This window comes from Magnolia sinica, chromosome 8 (assembly GCF_029962835.1).
Source record: "Magnolia sinica isolate HGM2019 chromosome 8, MsV1, whole genome shotgun sequence".
Lineage (NCBI taxonomy): Eukaryota > Viridiplantae > Streptophyta > Magnoliopsida > Magnoliales > Magnoliaceae > Magnolia > Magnolia sinica.
This window is the reverse complement of record NC_080580.1, coordinates 46,851,852-46,870,768: the sequence shown is the minus strand read 5'-3', so window position 1 is coordinate 46,870,768 and position 18,917 is coordinate 46,851,852. Positions and strand designations below refer to the sequence as shown.

The 18,917-nt window shown below is 39.9% G+C and overlaps 1 non-coding gene across 1 annotated transcript; it reads right to left on the bottom strand.

The window, feature by feature from the left end:
* Positions 1–719: 719 nt before the first annotated feature.
* On the bottom strand, positions 720–827 carry LOC131254441 (small nucleolar RNA R71). The gene has a single exon (XR_009175554.1). It is a non-coding gene; the product is annotated as a small nucleolar RNA R71 (small nucleolar RNA).
* Positions 828–18,917: the final 18,090 nt, after the last annotated feature.

Here is an 18,917-nt window from a genome sequence, read left to right as displayed (position 1 = left end):
GAGCAACTGGGTTTTGAGATTGCTCCTAGGTTTTTAAGTAATGTTGAGTTAGCAATCCTAATGGTTTTGGGTCTTGTAGTTCATATAGATAGTGGTTTAAGATAATTTCACTGATCATTTAGTTTAGTATTTAATTAATTCTCATCGAATTTCTATCGAATTCGATCCTTAGTAATTTCTACCTGAGGTGATACTCAGGTCTTTGTACGGATTTTTCCAAGATGTTACACTATCCATCATAAGATTAGACACCACTTGAAATCCTCTCAGTGAATTGAAGTGATGGCTACAAATCAACGTCAACGTCAACCTTACCCACCAGTTGAGGAAGTTCAAGATGAAAATGAGGTGCATAAGGCACTCCCACCTCGTAATCTATGAGATTATTTATAACTAGTGGGGGCGAGTACACCTTCCTGCATGATATTTCCATTGAATGTAAGAACTATGGATATTAAACCAGGGGTAATTCGACTCCTTAAGTTTCATAGACTAGAATCTAAAAGTCCATACTTGTCTATAAAAGAGTTCAATGAGATAATATCTACATTACACTTCCCAAACGTGTCTAAGGACACAGTTAGACTGAAATTGTTTCCTTTCTCTTTAAAAGAAAATGTTAAGTCATGGTTACATTCCTTAAGACCAAGGTCCATTGGCACATGGGTTAAGATGACAAGGGAGTTCCTTAAAAAGTTCTTCCTCTATCATAAAACAAATACCTTAAGAAAAGCAATCATAAATTTTTTGCACAAAGCGGATAAGACCTTCTTCCAATGTTGGGAGCGTTTTAAGGATCTCTTAAATTCATGTCCACAACATAGCTACAAAACATAGTATATAACAAGCTTTTTCTATGAGGGATTGACCTCACCCATGCGCCAATTTGTGGAGATGATGTGTAATGGGAAATTTATGAATAAGGACGTTGATGATGCGTGGGATTATTTTGATAAACTTGTTGATAAATGCACAATCATGGGATACCTTCTCAAGAACTACCACTTTTAAGACTACTCAATCAAAGAAAAGTGGAGGAATTTATATTTTAAAAGAGGAAGATGATATAAATGCAAGAATGGCCAGAGGCCATGGAACTTAAGAAGGTAGAACGCGAAAAGGCCATGAAAGTTGTTTGTGGTATATGTGCTTGTAACATACATACAACTGAGAATTTCCCAACAATTCCTGGTTTTCAAGAGATATTGAATGAGCAATCAAATGTCGTAAATAATTACCAAAGTCCTTTCAGAGGACCCACCTCAAATACATACAACTCTATCTGAAGAACCACCCAAACTTCAATTGGAAAAATAGACAAACGGATAACCCACAAGAGGCCCTTACGCAATTCTTAAATCAAAAGAAGCCTCAAGAGGATGCAGTTCAAAAGTTCATGCAAAACCAAGAGCTATTCAACTAAAATACGGTGCAAACATTCCAAGATATCAAAACAACAATGAGAATGTTTGCATCATCAATTCAAAAGATTGAGTCACACTTAGCAAATGGGGAGAAAGGGATGCTTCCAGCCCAACCCCTCCCAAATCTAAAACCACAATATGAAATAAGTGACCCATGCTCTTCAAATCAGATGGAGCAAGCTAAGCCTATCACCACTCTTAGGAGTGGGAAGATTATTGACAAAACCATTCCGGCGAGGACTGAAAAACCTAAGGACCCAGAAGAAATTGAGAATGATAGACCTAGTAATGCTCCACATGGGTTAAAATCAGAACCTCAAAGTAAGTCAATTGTGTCATTCCCTCAACGATTGATTACACCAAAACATCTCTCTAACTCTCAGAATATTCTAGAAGTCTTAAGCAAGTGAAGGTCAATATTCCTCTACTGGATGTCGTTAAACAAATACCTTCATATGTCAAATTTCTGAAAAATATATACATTACCAAAAGATGGCAAAACATACAAAAGAAAATCTTTTTAACAAAAAAAGTAAGTGTCATCCTCAAGGAAGATGTACTACAAAAATACAAAGATCCAAGTAGCCGAACCATCACTTGTGTAATTGGGAACCATCGGATTGAGCACGACTTCTTGACTTGGGCGCGATTATAAATTTGATCCCTTACTCAGTTTACGAACAATTGGATATAGGAGAATTGAAACTCACCTGGACCACATTACAACTTACCAATCACTCAGATCGTATACCGAGAGGGATGATTGAGGATGTGTTGGTTCAAATTAATAAACTCTACTATTTAGTAAATTTTATTATCCTGGATATTCAACCCATCATAGATATGAGCATCAAATATCCGTCATTCTTGGTCGCTCATTCCTTGCTACATCAAATGTTATCATTAATTATAAGAATGGAATTATGAATTTATCTTTCAGAAATATGACATTGGAGTTCAACATCTTTTTCAATATGAACTAACAGTCAGAGGATGATGATGATACCCATGACATTAACATGATCGATTCTTTCGTGGAAGATAGAGCACTTTTGACTCTATACTCTGACACTCTAGAGACATACTTGGCCCACTCCCCTGATTTAGATGATGACATAATTAGGGAGATGGATGTCTTACTTGATGTTATGCCGATACTTGAAGTTAACTGATGGAGGCCACAATTTGACAAATTGCCCCAAACCGATGTAATGCCTTTACTGTCTAGCCTTAAAACATTGAAGCTTGACCTAAAACCATTGCCCATTAATCTTAAATATGTCTACTTACGTCCATATGAGACATACCCGATGGTGATTTCTTCCCACCTAGAGAAAGAACAAGAGAGTATGCTTATTTCTACTCTCATTGAGCATAAAGGACCCTTGGATGGTCAATTACGGACCTCAAACGAATTGATTCTTTAATTTGTACTCACCGCATTCATCTTGAGGATAATGTGAAAACCTCCCGATAACCACAATGTCGACTCAATCCAAATATGAAAGAAGTGGTTAAGGTTAAGGTACTTAAGTTATTGGATGTGGGTATAATATAGCCCATATCCGGCAGTCAATGGGTGAGTCCAACTCAGGTGGTTCCTAAGAAGTCGAGAATCATCATCGTAGCCAATGCAGATAATGAACTCATACCAACTATAGTTACTACTAGTTGGAGAATGTGCATTGACTATAGAAAATTGAATACCATCACAAGGAAGGACCACTTTCCTTTGCCCATTATTGATCAAATTTTGAAAAGGCTAGTTGGTCACCCTTACTATTGCTTCCTTGATGGCTATTCGGGCTATAACCAGATTGAGATAGCCCTTGAAGATCAAGAAAAGACAACTTTCACATGTTTATTTAGCACCTTTACTTACCGAATGATGTCATTCAAACTTTGTAATGCCCCCACCACTTTTCAGCGATGTATATTGAGTATTTTTTCTAACATGGTGGGCCAATATTTAGAGGTCTTCATGGATGACTTCTTTGTCTTTGGTCCATCCTCCAGTGAGTGTTTGGAAAATCTTAAATGTTTGCTGAAGCAATGCGAGGAAAAGAAATTTGTTCTGAATTGGCAGAAATGTCATTTCATGGTTCCCAAGAGAATTGCACTTGGACATATAATTTCATCTAAGGGAATTTAGGTAGACAAGGCAAAAATTGATCTTATCTCTAACCTACTCTTTCGACAAGAAATGAAATATATTTGATTTGAGAATCAGCTTATTCAATCATAACAAAGAAAGAACATATAGAATAATCATCAAGTTTATTTATTCTGAATTCATTTACATCCTTCTGTTTCCCTTGATTCTAAGATAGAATATAAAAAGTATAAATACAGAACAAATTCAAATATCAAAATTGGCAGCATTTCAGCTTGTGATTTGTTCATCTCATTGAGAGGAATATTGTATGAATGTGATCATCTTATATCTTCTTCTTCAGCTCATGACCATGGCTCTGAATTTGAAGAAAAGCTGGCTTGCTCCAATAATTTTAACAAAGTTTTGAGTCTTTGATATCAATCCACGCACAACAACATGTTGTTGCACATGCTCAGTGTAATGGAATAACTCCATTTCTTCTTCTCTTCTCTTCCTTCTCTTCAGAATACCTTCAAGGTCTTCATCTTCTCTGGAGCTCTGATCTTCTTCGTCGTCTTCCTTGTGTCCAAATAAGAGGGGAGTGGGATATTTATAGGCGTTTACACGTGCAAACCCTCGATCTTTGTGCCATGGGGTCCACCTATCATGATATTTCCATCACCTGACTCATCTTTGTCATACCATCATTGCACGTATACGCACAACCTATACTAGCGTTACGCGGGCCTGTGGAACCAATGTTAGTTGCGATGGTGCACACAACACTCGAGTTACCATTTGATATTTTCTTCCTTCTGATCTTTCTTCGATTCTTCATTTATTCATTTTTTTATGTCTCAACAGATGCCACCTTGATCCTTTTATTTGTTCTTCTCTTTTTAGGACACAGAAATAGGATCAAAATATCTTCTAATAGCTTTATATTTGACTGTCATTTTGCACACGCTCACAACACTCAATCGGGTCCTGCCTAACATCTATCGGGTCCACCCCCTCTATAAATATTAGTCTTGCCTTTTCTTTTCCATTCCCACTCTCATATTCAAGTTTCTTTGCAAAATATAAAATTTTTCTCGTGCAACTTGTCTTTACGTGTGACCCTTGTGTAACAATATCTTCTTTTCAACATGATTTTTGTCTGCGCGCCTCCGCGCAACAACTATTTATTACGCGCTCCCAGGAGATCACCTTCCCTTCTAAGCAAAGAACTTTAGACGCTTCAAAATCTTTTAGGTCTTGAATTCTTCCTTAATTTTCCAAAACCTTACATTTGATCTGATAATCTTCATTTCATAGAAATGAAGCATTCGAAGGCTTCGTCTTTATAAAGGGAGAATCATTCATCTTCTTCAGAATTTAAACAGATTTTCCAAAGTTCTTGAAATTGCATAGAGATTAATGAAGAAGTCTTGGAGTTTCATAACCCTTTGGAGAACAAAATAACTGTCAACCCCATCAATTTGCAGCGTCATTGGTCGATTTTGCGCAACGAACCATTTAATCAAATGACTTAAAACAGTCATGTTTCTGTGGATAACTAGATTATGATAGAATCAAGGATTTTAGAAGGATATCTAGAAGAGAATGGATCCTGCCAAAGAATCGGTAGAATTCATAGAATGCGATTCTTCCACCCATGTTATGACCCTCAGCAATCTTTTCCTACTCATTATTTTGAAACCGCTCAACAACACTTCTTTACTAGAAGATTGTTTTGGAATACAGAAAGATTCTTGGCAATGGGTCTCTTATCTCCTCATAATTTCTATAGCATTTGGGCTTGAGCCATTGTTCGAAAACATACTGCCTTTCTGGAGCATATTGGCCTTTTTTATACAATCATAGCTACGTCAGAACATTTCTATAGAGATGCAGCTATCTTTAGAAGTTTCCTCAACCACTGGTCATCAACTACCAAATCATTTCACCTTCCTTTAAGTGAAATCAGCATCACCTTGTGGGATCTTCTTTGCATATCAGGTCTCCCTATCATGGGTAATATCTCTGATGCATAAGTACCTTCAAACAAAGAGTTTTCTCTCACTTCTGCAGGAGATAATAAGTCTGAGATTTCAAAGACCACTCTCGAACTCTTCATAGAAATGGTTAATTTCCATGACCTGATGAAATTAATTCTCTTAACTGGCTGGCTCATTTCTCCCGAAAACTACGGTATGTTTCTTTCTTTCTATTTTCTTTTTCAACAGCCTTTATCTTACATACATTCATATCATCTTATCTTAATAACTAAGTTATTATCTCGACAGCTTTGTAGACCAGAATTGTCGAGATCTCAAGATTATTCACAAGAATATTAAGAGTACCGCCGAATATAGTTTTCCTGCGAATTGGCCACTTTCCTAGCTTACTGGCTAAGCTTGATGATATTTCCCAATTCGAAATAAGTGGGAATCATCAGATTGACTTTCTTTGTGGTCGTGGGTGCAATGGTAGAGGGTCAGAAATATTCATTAGCTCCTCCAGCTCTTTGCTCATTATGTTTTGCTTTCGGTGACGTCATTTCTGGTTCTGAAAGTTCTACCTCTGAATCTTTTCTAGTTTGTGTTCCTTGGCATTTCTTCATATTCTAGCTAGGAGTAAATTTTCCTTGGACCTTTGTTGATTCTGAAAGAGCCTATTCAAATCCTCGTCGGCTTCCACTTCAGCATTATCAACTGAGAGAGACGATTGAAAAATCGAATGGTTAAGTCACCAGGAAAATAGAAAATACTGATCTTATCGACTTTTTTCAATTCCTGTTTACTAGCTATCTGGAGGACATACAAGTTATCAACGATGATTCCATCTCTTTTGGCGAGCATTCGTTCCTTGTCTCCATCAGATCTATTACTCTTCCATTGAGGGAAGGTAGCACATTTTGGCGTGAACTATATTATCCAAACAGATTTGCTCATCAATTTGGTTTTGATTAGACAGTGCCAAAAACCTGTGATATCGTCACTAAAACAATAAGGCATTATGGCTTCGGACCATATAATTGGGCCTTGATATGGAAGCAGCTTTTGAGCGTTCATACTGGATCACGCTTCATAATTCCTAGTTATAACTATCATGTTCATGCTTCTTATTGTTGGATATGTTGGTGGGCTCACCAATATTGTTTAGTACAAATTATTATCGAGTAAATCATGCCATATGGATTCCTCCTCTTCGCGTAAGAAATTACCCGAAAGACCAAGGCAAAGGTTACTCTGAAAAAATAAATCATGCCCCCTCTTCAGGTCAATTTTGCATAAAGATTTCTTCAAAAGATAATATTTTTGAAATAAATCCTGTCGATACTCTTGAAAATTGGATAGCCTTTGGTGCTCCCTTGATGAATAAAGAGACTATACCTAAATCTTCAAATCATCTAGAAGAGAATGATAATTCTTCACATTTTCATCTTCCACCTATACGAATTTTACGAGATAACCGTCCTTCATCACTAGAAAAACAAGAGACAGGAAAACACCGTCACTCTCTTTAGAAGGATAAGCATATTATAATTCAGGATTCGTAATCGATCTTGAGGAATTTTAACTTTAGAATAGAAAGTAGCAAGCATTTTGAACAAACTTGTTGTTGTTATAATTTGGTCTTGAAAAAGAAATGCATTTTTGTATGTTTGTTTAATTAGTATTCGAGATTTTCATGATTTATTTCATTGTATCAGGCAATCGTATATTTAAGCATATCTTATGTAAAATAGGCAAACATATGCATTTGTAGCATTTTGATGCTACTCACAGTTTAAGCTCTTGAATAGTTAGAGCAAGTGCAACTTTAACTGAGCATACTTGACTGATCATCACTTGACTTTACTGAACTGGACTTAACATAATTGACTTACTTGACTGGAAACTTTCACAAGCAGTTTATGCTCTTAAATAGTTGGAGCAAGTGCAACGTTGATTGAGCATACTTGATTGGTCATGACTTGACTTTACTGAACTGGACTTGACATACTTGACTTACTTGACTTACTTGACTTACTTGACTAGACACTTTCACACACAGTTTAAGCTCTTGAGTAGTGAAGCAATCACAATTTTTAAGACTCATAAGTAATTGGAGTCAAGGTCTTACATGAATGGTCTCTGTAACTCTTATGAGTTCACTGGACTTATCACGGCTGAAGAATTCACAAACCGCGATCCATCAGAGGGGCCTAGTAAAGCTACCAGGGTAGTGAACTCAGTAGGTTTTACACACAAGGTTGGTCGAAGTAACTCTCTAAAGTTCACGGTGCTCGCAAGGCTACCTTAGGGTACCAAATCCAAGGTCATCAGTCAATCGATGAGGGGGTAGTTTATTTTTAAGACCTATCCTCATGAGTTTCCACTGGAATTAAACTAGGAATCTGGGGGGTTTTATGCATGGTTGGCCTATCTATGGACAAGCCAAAAAGTGCACACTGTAGCCCATTTTTTCTTCATTTGCCAGGTCGGACCCATTCACGGGAGGACATTTTCTCTCACCTTCCCCTGTGGCACTTTCGGAAGCTATATAAATGGCATTGGTCTCACGTATGATTGGCCATATAGGCGCACTCCACTGCCCGCATGGGTCTAATTATGTGATGGCCTTCGCGGGCTTTTTAGGGCCACTAGCTTCTCATTGCTGCCCGCATAATATTTGATATATCGCCGATTGTGGTAGGTCTTATGTGTAGCACTCCACTGCCATAGATAATAAATCGCTAAATGATATATTGTTGTTACTGATAATAATATTTTTGATAATATTTATGTTTAAAATAGTGTATCAACTTTGCAATAATATCAGTTTAACGATAATGGCTTTCATAATAATGATCAGCAATGGTTAGCGATTAGTGATGGCAATAATATTCGCTTATCGATAATCATTGACAGCACTTGGCAATAATCGGTGATAAGTTTGATATACTTGAACTTGATATTCTTGAGAATTTGCTCCTTATTCATTCATATAGGGAAAGAAATACATGGCATTGTCTTTTGAAGCTGTTTCATTATTTAGCTTGTCTTACCCCCTTTTGATTAGGAAGTATTATAATGATAATCTTCGTAATCAAAACTGTAGTGATCTTCGGGGGTAATATATTTTGATGAAGTGAGTATTGACAAATATACCGATGCCTTATCATGATGTATGGATTTGCCCCCAGTTCTATGAACATACTTTGTCTTACAGCGATGTATCCCAATTACGAAGACATTCGAATATTTCTTTTCTTTATAATGGCTATCTTCAATCGGGATTGTCCGCCATTACCTTCTTTCTTATATCATATGATTTCCTTATAACAATTTCACCACTATCGATCATCTTTTGCAATATATTCTTCACACGAAGCAATTCTCAGTTCGATGTTTGAGAAAATGATGATAATAGCAATGACTTTCTTCATTTTCTTTAGATGCTTAGGCCATGGCAATTTGATTTTTTCTGCAGCAAGCAATTTCTTCATCATAGGAAGCATATCATCTTCTTGAAATGTATACACTCTGCAGTTCTTGAATGGTCTAAATTCTTCCTTTACTTTCTTAGTCATGAGCTTACTCATGTTTCCTTTACCAGAGTTCCCTTGTTCATCTAGACAATTCTTCATTTATTCATTTTTTTTATTTCTCAACAGAAGCTAATTCTACAATACTGACATCACGATTTGACGAGAAGAAATTGGATATAAATGCATCTTACATCTGCTCCCAAGTTCTTATCGATTCTGATGCAAGATTAGAATACCACTGGAATGCTTTACCTATCAGGGAAGAGCCAAACAATCGCAAACAGTATTGTGAAACAGTGGAGAAGTTACCCATTATTGTGATGAAGTGTACCAGATGTTCTTCTAGAGATCCATCTCCATTAAACTTTTAGAAATTTAGATGTTTGAAGTTAGCCAGGAATGGCACAGTAACGTCTCGAAAAAATCCGTACAATGACCCGAGTACCACCTCAGGCAGAGTCACTAAGGACCGAATCCTTTTGAAATTAGACAAAAATTTATTTAGTACTAAACTGAATTAATCGATGAGTTAGTTCGAATCACTTTCTATATGAACTGCAAGACCCAAAACTAGCAGAATCGCTACCTCTACGTTACTTAAAAACCTAGGATCAATCTCAAAACCCAGTTGCTCTTGGGAGCATCTTGAAACTTCGTATCGGACCTAGACCGCATGTTGAAAGTCTGATTAACACGAATCTATACGGTTATGACCTCCTTAATGGGCTTGACAACCATCTCAGGAATCAAGTCCAAATAGTATCCGGAAACGCACAACTTAAGCTCAGAGTGAAGTATGTGAGAAATGCGAATACGTTTAGAAAATGAACTCAAACTTAAGTAAATTGGGTAGTTCACTTGCAGGCCAAATTTAAGGTTTCAAACCATCAGATTCTGACCTAATTACACCCTTGAATCAGGAAAATTTCCCAACACATGTCAGTGTACTTGTGGCCCTGATCGAGTGACGATGGTTGTTAAACTAAAACTGGTCTTCCACGGTCGATCTACAAATTTGATCGAACCGAAACTTTAACCTAGCATAGATCCATTGCTAAGGAACTTTCTCTGGACCGTATGCAGGAAATGGACCTCCAGAGGAGCTCCGTTGGCCCGAAACAGATGCCCTTTGGCTATAACCTAAGTATACCATGGCCCTGGGGCCATTTGAACCACTTCTGGGTCTATATAAGGGCCTTAACCCACCCCTCTCTCATTCCATACGAATTTCCTAGACCCTAGGAGAGAGGAGAGAAAAGAGAAGGAAAGAGTGAGGAGAAGTAAGAGAGAGTTGTGGTTTGTTGGTGGGATTCATTCCTGCCACTCCACGTGCTGGATTCCCTCTTCCGTGTAGTTATACCGGCAGTTTCGACTCCATTTTGGGTAAGGAATCCTAACCCTAATCTATTTTAGGTATCCAAATACGTAAATCGGTGAAACAGCTAACCTATTTCATTCTATATGTAGCCATTGTGTCATAAACAAAGGTGTAGTGTACGAACCGAGTTCATAATCGGCATACCAACGAAAGGTGTAGACTATAAACATTTAGGTTATGGTTTTCAAGGCTTTCAATGTCAGTTAATAATTTATGACTAACTTGATTGTTGTCACATGTACTTAAATACGGTGTTTTCCATGTATTACACATATATATGAACTATGTTGAACATAATGCATTCCATGTGTTTGTTGAAATGTTTGAATGAATACGGAATTATGAATTGTGCTTACTATGATTGTTAATTGAGGATATATGATTGTTGTATGTGTGACAACTCCTTTGTGAAAGGAATTGCCATAATATATGTTATAACAAATTTATTACGTGTATGTTGATATGTGGTCTAAGTGTTTGATAAAATGTCTGAATGAACAATTGTTTGATGAAGTGTATTTATTAAAGGTATCGAGATGAGATTCTCAATTACCTTAGCTATATGAATAGATTCCTTTGTGTAATTTAAATTCGACTACGTGATTTATGTTTTGAAATGCATATGTATGATGTTATGTTCACTATGTATTTTATAAAATGCTCAAATAATTGCAATGATTAAATTGTTTGTTCAATACTGTTATGACTACCATATGGGAATGTTATTTCATTGAAGTGTGATTGGGACTATGATGTAATCCAGGCAATCGGTAACGATTTTCGATCGAGTGGCCAAACTATTTTCACCACGACGAATACGTTCGATGAATCTGAGTCGTACGGTGATTATCGACAGTGGTTAGACCACAAGAAGTCCATACGCATACCATGTCGATTAATTCAACCTGCACTTGTACCAATCGAGCTTGTCAAGTAACCCGATTGGCCTAATGTATGTTCACCATGTATGGACGTAACTGCTTGAATCTAAGGTACCACTTACCAATGAAAAGCCTGTTTAACCTTGGTACCATGATCCGCTAAGACACATGAGCCGGGCATGGTGGTATGGGACACCGTGGTCGAGCTGTCGGCCTACGCTGGGGTGATGAGCCTCCCCGTAGTGTCTATTGAGCAACCCAAACTTGTGAACCGAATATGGGGGTATGGGACACTGTATTCGAGCTGTTGGCATACGCTAAGGTGACAAGTCTTTCCCGCAGTGACCTCGAGTATAAACTAGGCCTACACGGAGGTGACAAGCCTCCCGTAGTGACCTGAACTTGTCTGTCCTCTATTTTTAAATCAGGGGTGATGTTGCCCTATAACTTGGCTATCGTATGTGATTAACTAGGATTGATGACCCTATATGGATCATTGTTTGGGTAAATGATATAAAGGGAGGTACCTTAGCTTTCCGAACAGACTGTATGAATAAACCTAATTAAGTATTGGCTAACACGATCATACATCGCATTGCATGTGCTTTGGCGAGGAAGTGCACATGTCCGGAGTGGTGCATGTCGCGATCATGAGATGATGTCGCAGAGGGAGTGCAGGCAAGGGTATGCATCATTACAGTATATCATTCCTGCATTAACAAGAGTATTTAGGACATGATTGTTGTACTGCTTTATCATTACTACTTGATTGAATTAATAACATGTTAACCTTTGCCTTATAACTCCACTAAGTTGATCACTCACTCCCACTCTAGGATGGTATTTTAAAATACCAACCAGACTCTGTTGTAGTTTTAGGTGATGGCGATGCTTATGAGGCGGAGCCTGACTTCTATGATGATGAGGAGTTCTCCTATATGCGACTCTCTGGTGGGTCTACGTAGACCTGGAGTTACGCCAACGGGATTGCAGGGATACAAATTAGTTGGACATTACACTTGATCATTTTGTAAATTTTATAACTATACATGTAATTATTCAACCTGGTGACACGTTCATACTCTGGGGACTTACAACCACTTATATGCTTTATATGCTTATCGTAGTCTTCCACTTGCGTAATCAAATTGTCTCTGGAGTGTAATATGCTCATTTAGTGTAATCTCATTCATGTTTAATGTACTAATACGGACAACATTTAACCATCATTATCTATGTTGCATAAGTGATGAGTTGGAACTCGGGAGCTGAGCTTCTGCTCAACCCCCAATTTTTAGGGTGTTACAAGTTGGTATTAGAGAATAATTTGAATTAAACTAGACCTGGGTTATGGTAACATGATGCACACTAGTGTACTTTGACTTAGGAGGAGGCGATGAAACGTAGAAATAGTTATAGGATTCCGACCGGCGAAACTTACCATTGAAATCGCACCCGTAGGCATCTGTGATCATGCGTAATGATCCCAATTCTTTTCCAAGCTGTCAATCAACGGGTTTAGACAATGATTTGGTGTATTCCACACTCAAATAACCTGAAAATCATGAATATATGTGAGATGGAACCCGAAAGCACACCAAACGGACTCGGTGGCCTAAACCGCATAAAACAGTGGGACCTGAGGTGGGCCCTGTGCATTTCCGGCACCCGGGGGGGATGTCATCGCCCTAGGTCCATCGGACCACGATGGTATCATGCCTAGGGTGAGGCCTTGTAATCCACGAACAGTGGGTCGGTCGGGCCGGCCATTATACATGCATGTGAGGCCCAAAATCATGTGGCGGCCCCCTATACCTCCCTATTTGCTTCATTTCTTTCATTTTCACCCCTCTAAGCTTTCCAATTCTCACAAAATCTCATTTTTCTCTCTCAAACCTTCCCTCCATTCTCATATCATCTTCTTCATCACTGCATACACATCTCCCACCATTCCTTTCAAACCCATCTCCTATCTCCCTTATTTCCTCCCATTTGGGCATACAAACCGTCCTTGGTGTCTCAAAAATCTCAATGTCCAACAACCCATCTTATCTCTTAATTTTGTTTCACTCTCATGGCTCTTTTTGAGCTAGTGGCGGCCATATTTTCACTTTTCACACTTCTTTCCCTCATGGGAAAGAAGAGGACTTCCACAGATGAATCTGGGCCTAGCCGCCCAACCCGTCCAAGGAAGAAATCAGGCGTCGAAGCTAGTACAAGCACCGCGTGAGAGCTGAAGACGAAGCGGGATCTCGATCCCTAGATTCCTCTCGAAAGAGCTCTACTAACGGATATGACACATGGAAGGTTTCAAGGCCGTAGGGTCATCTTTGAAGCACATGTGGATGAAAAGCTATTCGAGCTTTATCTAGCGATGGACCTCTTATTGGACGCTGGGTGGTGTCCCATATTTGAGGGCAAGTCACATACAAATGAGAGCATTGTCCGAGCCTTTTACGCCCACATACAAGACCTATTGCTGGAGTCTCTGCAGTTCTCTATCCCTGTGGGAAGACAAGAAGCCATTATTAACGTAGATTTGATAGCCCGAATCATGGGGATTCCACGTGGAGAGGTTCATGCTAGCGAGAGGAATCTCAGGACTGTGCATGAAAGAGATCATCGTACCTGATTTCTTTATGGTTGATTGATCCACTGGAATCGAGGCAACTGTCTCCCAGTGACCAAGATGACCAATGACTTCCGCCTACCCCACCACATCTTCACACACAACGTGTATCCTAAGTGGAGCAATCGCAGTGAATCCACGTGTCTAATGATAGACTTTCTATACAGAGCTGGGCAAGGAGACAAGCTGTGCCTGCCTACGTACATATTACTACAGATACTTCAAACTGCACGCTCTCTTAGGATAGACATTTCACTCCCATTCGACCGACTCATACGTAAGCTTGCTCGTGAATTCGCCTACAGACTTGGCTCAGAAAATCTTGCGCCGATCCACTTTATCAACAACACTATGCTTAATAACATGGGTATAGGGCCATGACAACATCAAGCCCGACTCGACGAGAGTGAGGATGAGATGGGAAGTGAAGAGGAAGAAAGTGACGAAGCATAGGATGAAAATGAAATAGAGGAAGGAAGCAAGGAAGAGGAAGAAGAGGAGGCCCAAGACACTGATGAGGGCTCTCCACCTGCTACACACGAGCCCCACCATGATCAGGCTGCTTTAGAAGCCCGCTTAGCTCAGTTCAAGGAGGGCCAAGTCACCCTAAGACAAGAGGTCAGAGAGACCCGGGCCGAACTTGAAGAGAATAGGGCCTTCATGAAAAAGAAATTTAAGGTGTCTTGCACCTTGAAGGCTCTGTTGTGCTGTCTGCAGGACAAGGGCGCTCCCCCACCATCACCAGATTCAGATGACTAGTTCTATGTTGTAGTCATCATTGGGTCTTTTCTTTCCTTTCTTTTCTTACTTCCCATGTTATAGCCTTGATATGCCTAGTAGTAGGGTAGAGTTGTTGGTGTGTTTTGGTGTTTACAGCTTTGATTAGATTAGCTCACATGCATCTTCTATCATGATCCATGTAATACTACATCTCATGTATTGTAGCAATTTTGGTAAAATGAAATGCATGAAGCTCCTTTTGCTATGAAATGTGTAGAATGCTTGAGAAATTGAGTGTTTTTATACAAAAATCTTACACGTGTTGTACCCTATGTTGTGTATAGGGAATGCCTCTGAAAGTCACTCGGACTACAACACGTCTTGCACTTGGCAGATCGTTTGATGGGGCACCTCCCCTAAGTGATAGCCACATGGATCCCAGTTTGGGCCCTGACAGTGACACTATGACAGATCCTCAGCCAGCCACTGGCCCCACAAATGGGCCAACACCTATTGCACCACCGGTTCTAGAGCAGAACCGTGCGTCTTTGTCGACACCCCACATGCATCAAGCTCCTCCTCCTAATAAGTTGGAGTAGATGATGCTCCTTATGTAGCAGCAGTAGCAGATTTAGACCACCATTGCTGGGGCCCTTGCCCAGAACATGAATGTGGTTCCACCTACACCACCTGTGCACCCTGTTGGAAACATGGGTGTCAACGCTTCCGACCTCCCACTTTTACAGGTACTCACAGACCCGACGAGGCCGAGTATTGGCTTGACCGCATCTCTAAGATGCTGAAGCCACTGCACTACACTAAGGTAGAGTAGGTCGAGCTAGTTACGTACATGTTCGAGAAGGAAGCCTCTCTCTGGTGGGACAGCATCCTTCAGACCGTTACTCCTAGTTACGTATGAACATGGGAGGCTTTTGAGACATGCTTACAGGAGAATTATTTCCCTCTCACCTACCGTAATGAGAAGGAGGGAGAGTTCCTTCGCCTCCGACAGGGAGGGATGACTGTAGAGGAATATGAGAATAGGTTCATGGAGTTGGCCAGAAACGCTCCTCTGATACTAGCAAATGAACTGATGAGGATGTGGCGATTTTCTAAGGATCTACGGCTTAAGATACGTACGAAGATGTGCTGCACTAGCATTACAAACTATGCTAAGCTAGTGAGCATGTCCCTACGAGCTGAGAAGGATGGGGACAGGCTATCCCGTACATGTGCACCCATAGGTCCGAGGCCTCGACTAGATTTACAGAGCAGACCGTTCCTCAGCAAGAGGCCACATCCAGATTTGCCTCCAAAGCCTATGGCTCCATCGACATAGGTGAGATAATCTAATTTGTGGTGTACTTACTACAAGAGGATGGGCCACACTGACACTTACTATTTCACTAAGATGAGGGACATCGGCTTCGCGCCTCCTCAAAAGATCAACCGTCAGTTACCTCAGGCCATCTCAGCTCTACCTCTACGATCAGCACCACCTGCACCTCGATTTAGGCTACCCCAATGGCCTATGGCACCGCAGTCGAACCGTACTCAACAGGCACGAGTACATGCACTTGCAACTGAAGCGTCTCAGTCAGCAGCTACAGTGCCTTTAGCCTTTGAGGTCACTGCCCACATCTAAGGTACACCCGTATTCCTGTTAATGGACACTAGGTCCACTATTTTGATGATATCATGTTTTACGGTCAAGCGCTTAGGGCTGAATACGACCCCTATGGTTGGGGTAAGAGTTATCGTAGCAGTCGGAACTTTTACAGATGCCACTAAGTTGTGTGAGGGTTGCTTGATAGATTTAGGGAGCAGGACGATATGCATTGACCTGATTATCACCACGATATACCATTACGACGTCATCCTCAGCATGGATTGGCTTACTGAAATGAGGGCCAAGATCGACTGTAAGACCCGACTGGTGACGGCACACAGACCCTAAAACATGACCTTTACATTCCCCGTTCAGGTCAATTGCCCCTTCCGGGTTCTTTGTAATTCTGCCCTATTAAAAGATTATAATGGTCTGACACTTGGAAACACGCCCTTGGTCCAGGACTTCTGGGAAGTGTTTAAGACGATACCTAGATTACCTCCCCGGTGCGAGATCGACTTTACTATCGACCTTGTGCCTGGTGGAATCAGTCTGACACTTGGAAACACACCCATTTCCTTACTCACGTATTGCATGCCTCCATGTGAGATAGAGAAATTGAGGCGACAAATTGATGACCTGTTGGAATCAGGTTTCATACGGCCTAACATGTCTCCTTGGGGAGCACCTGTAATTTAGATATTCATACCAGTAATTTAGAACAGTAAAGGAACAACAATTCTAATCATACAGTATATCAGCATTTGATGAATATCAACTTAACATGAAGTTACACATAAGTAGTGCTTGAATTTAAATAACACAGAATATAAATCATACACACCAATCAAATAGTTGAGAATCTCTTCTCAACGCCCGTAAACACAATAATATATTACACACTAAATCATTCAGACAATACTACAAACACTTAGACTACATATTCCAACATACATGACGTATGTTGGTGATAACACACATTTGGACAATTCCTTTCGCCAAGGAGTTGACACACATACAACTAGCACAAATACATGATAATTAATCATGGCAAACACATGCTCGTATTACATACTTATACGATACTTTCTACATATACAAGGAATATACAAATCTCATTATATCTCATATATATCAGGAACGCAATATAAACATCGCATTTGGCATGTGAAATTACACCCACATCAATAATAAATCAATAACCGACATTGAAAGCCTTGAAAACCATAACCTATATGAATATAGTCTGTACCTTAAACCAGAAAAAGCGCAACAGATATGATTCAGACGATAGGTCTTCGTCAACGGTGACTAGATAACCTAAGGCATGAATAAAAATGAGCTACATCAACACTTAGACTATTCTAAGCTCTAAAACAGACTAGGATTTGATTGACTTACCCAAGAATGAACTTAGAATCACCAGAATAACGATTCAGAAGTGATGGTTTAGGAATGCAGAGTAACAAGGAAGAATCTCAAGATGATTCACCAACTTCTCTCTCACTTTCTCTCTCTCTCTTTTCCTCTCTCTTTCTTAGCTAGGGTTAGAAAATTCGTATGGAATTGAGAGTGAGGGTTTTAAGGTCTTCATATAGGCCTAAAATGGATGAAAATAGCCCCAGGGCCAAGGTATACTTAGGTTATAACCAAAACGGGTCTATTTTGGTCCAACGGAGCACTTCTGGTGGTCCTTTCTCCACGTGCGGTCGGACTTAAGCTCACTGACCATGGATCTAGGTCAAGCTGAGTTTTTGTACCGATCAGATTTACAGATCAGCCGTGGCGAACCAATCTCAATTCAACGGTCACCGAAACTCGATCAGGGCCACAAGCACTTTGACATGCCTGGGCCATCTTCCCTGATCCGAGGGTAAATTTGGGTCAGAATCCAATGGTCAGAAAGCTTAGAATCGGCGCGTAAGCGACACGACTCAAATTTCATAAATTCATATTTAATTTCTCAGCTTTCTCACACTTTTTACTCTGGACTCAAGCAAATCGACTCAGGACATCATTTGGACTTGATTTTTGAGGTGATGGTCAAGCCCAACAAAGATATTATAATTGTCTAAGATCATCGCTATCAGACTTTCGACGCGCGATATAGGTCTGATACAAAGTTTCGAAGTACTTTCGAGAGCAACTAGATTTAGCGTTGAATCCTATATTTCAGGGTAACATAGCGCAAACGATTCTACAGGTTTTGGGTCCTGCAGATCAAATTTAAAGTGATTGATGCTAATTTCACAAGAAATTGAGTTTAGCGCTACTTAACCCACATATAACTTCTAAAGAATTTGAGGTAGTATTCGGGTCTTTGCACAAAATTTTTCGGGTCATTACAATCTACCCCCCTTAAAGAAAAATTTCGTCCCCGAAATTCGTACCTTCTCATACTCCTCAAGGATCTGAGGGTAGCTCTTTCTGACCTCGGCTTCAATCTCCCAAGTAGCCTCTTCTTCACTATGATGCGTCCACAATACTTTCACAAGAGGGATGACCTTGCTACGAAATACCTGCTCCTTCCTGTCTAGGATACGTGTCGGTCGCAGTACATATGTGACATCATCGCTCAACTGCACCTGCTCCCAACTGATAATATGCAAAGGATCAGGAACGTACTTCTTCAGCATAGAAACATGAAATACGTTATGCACGCC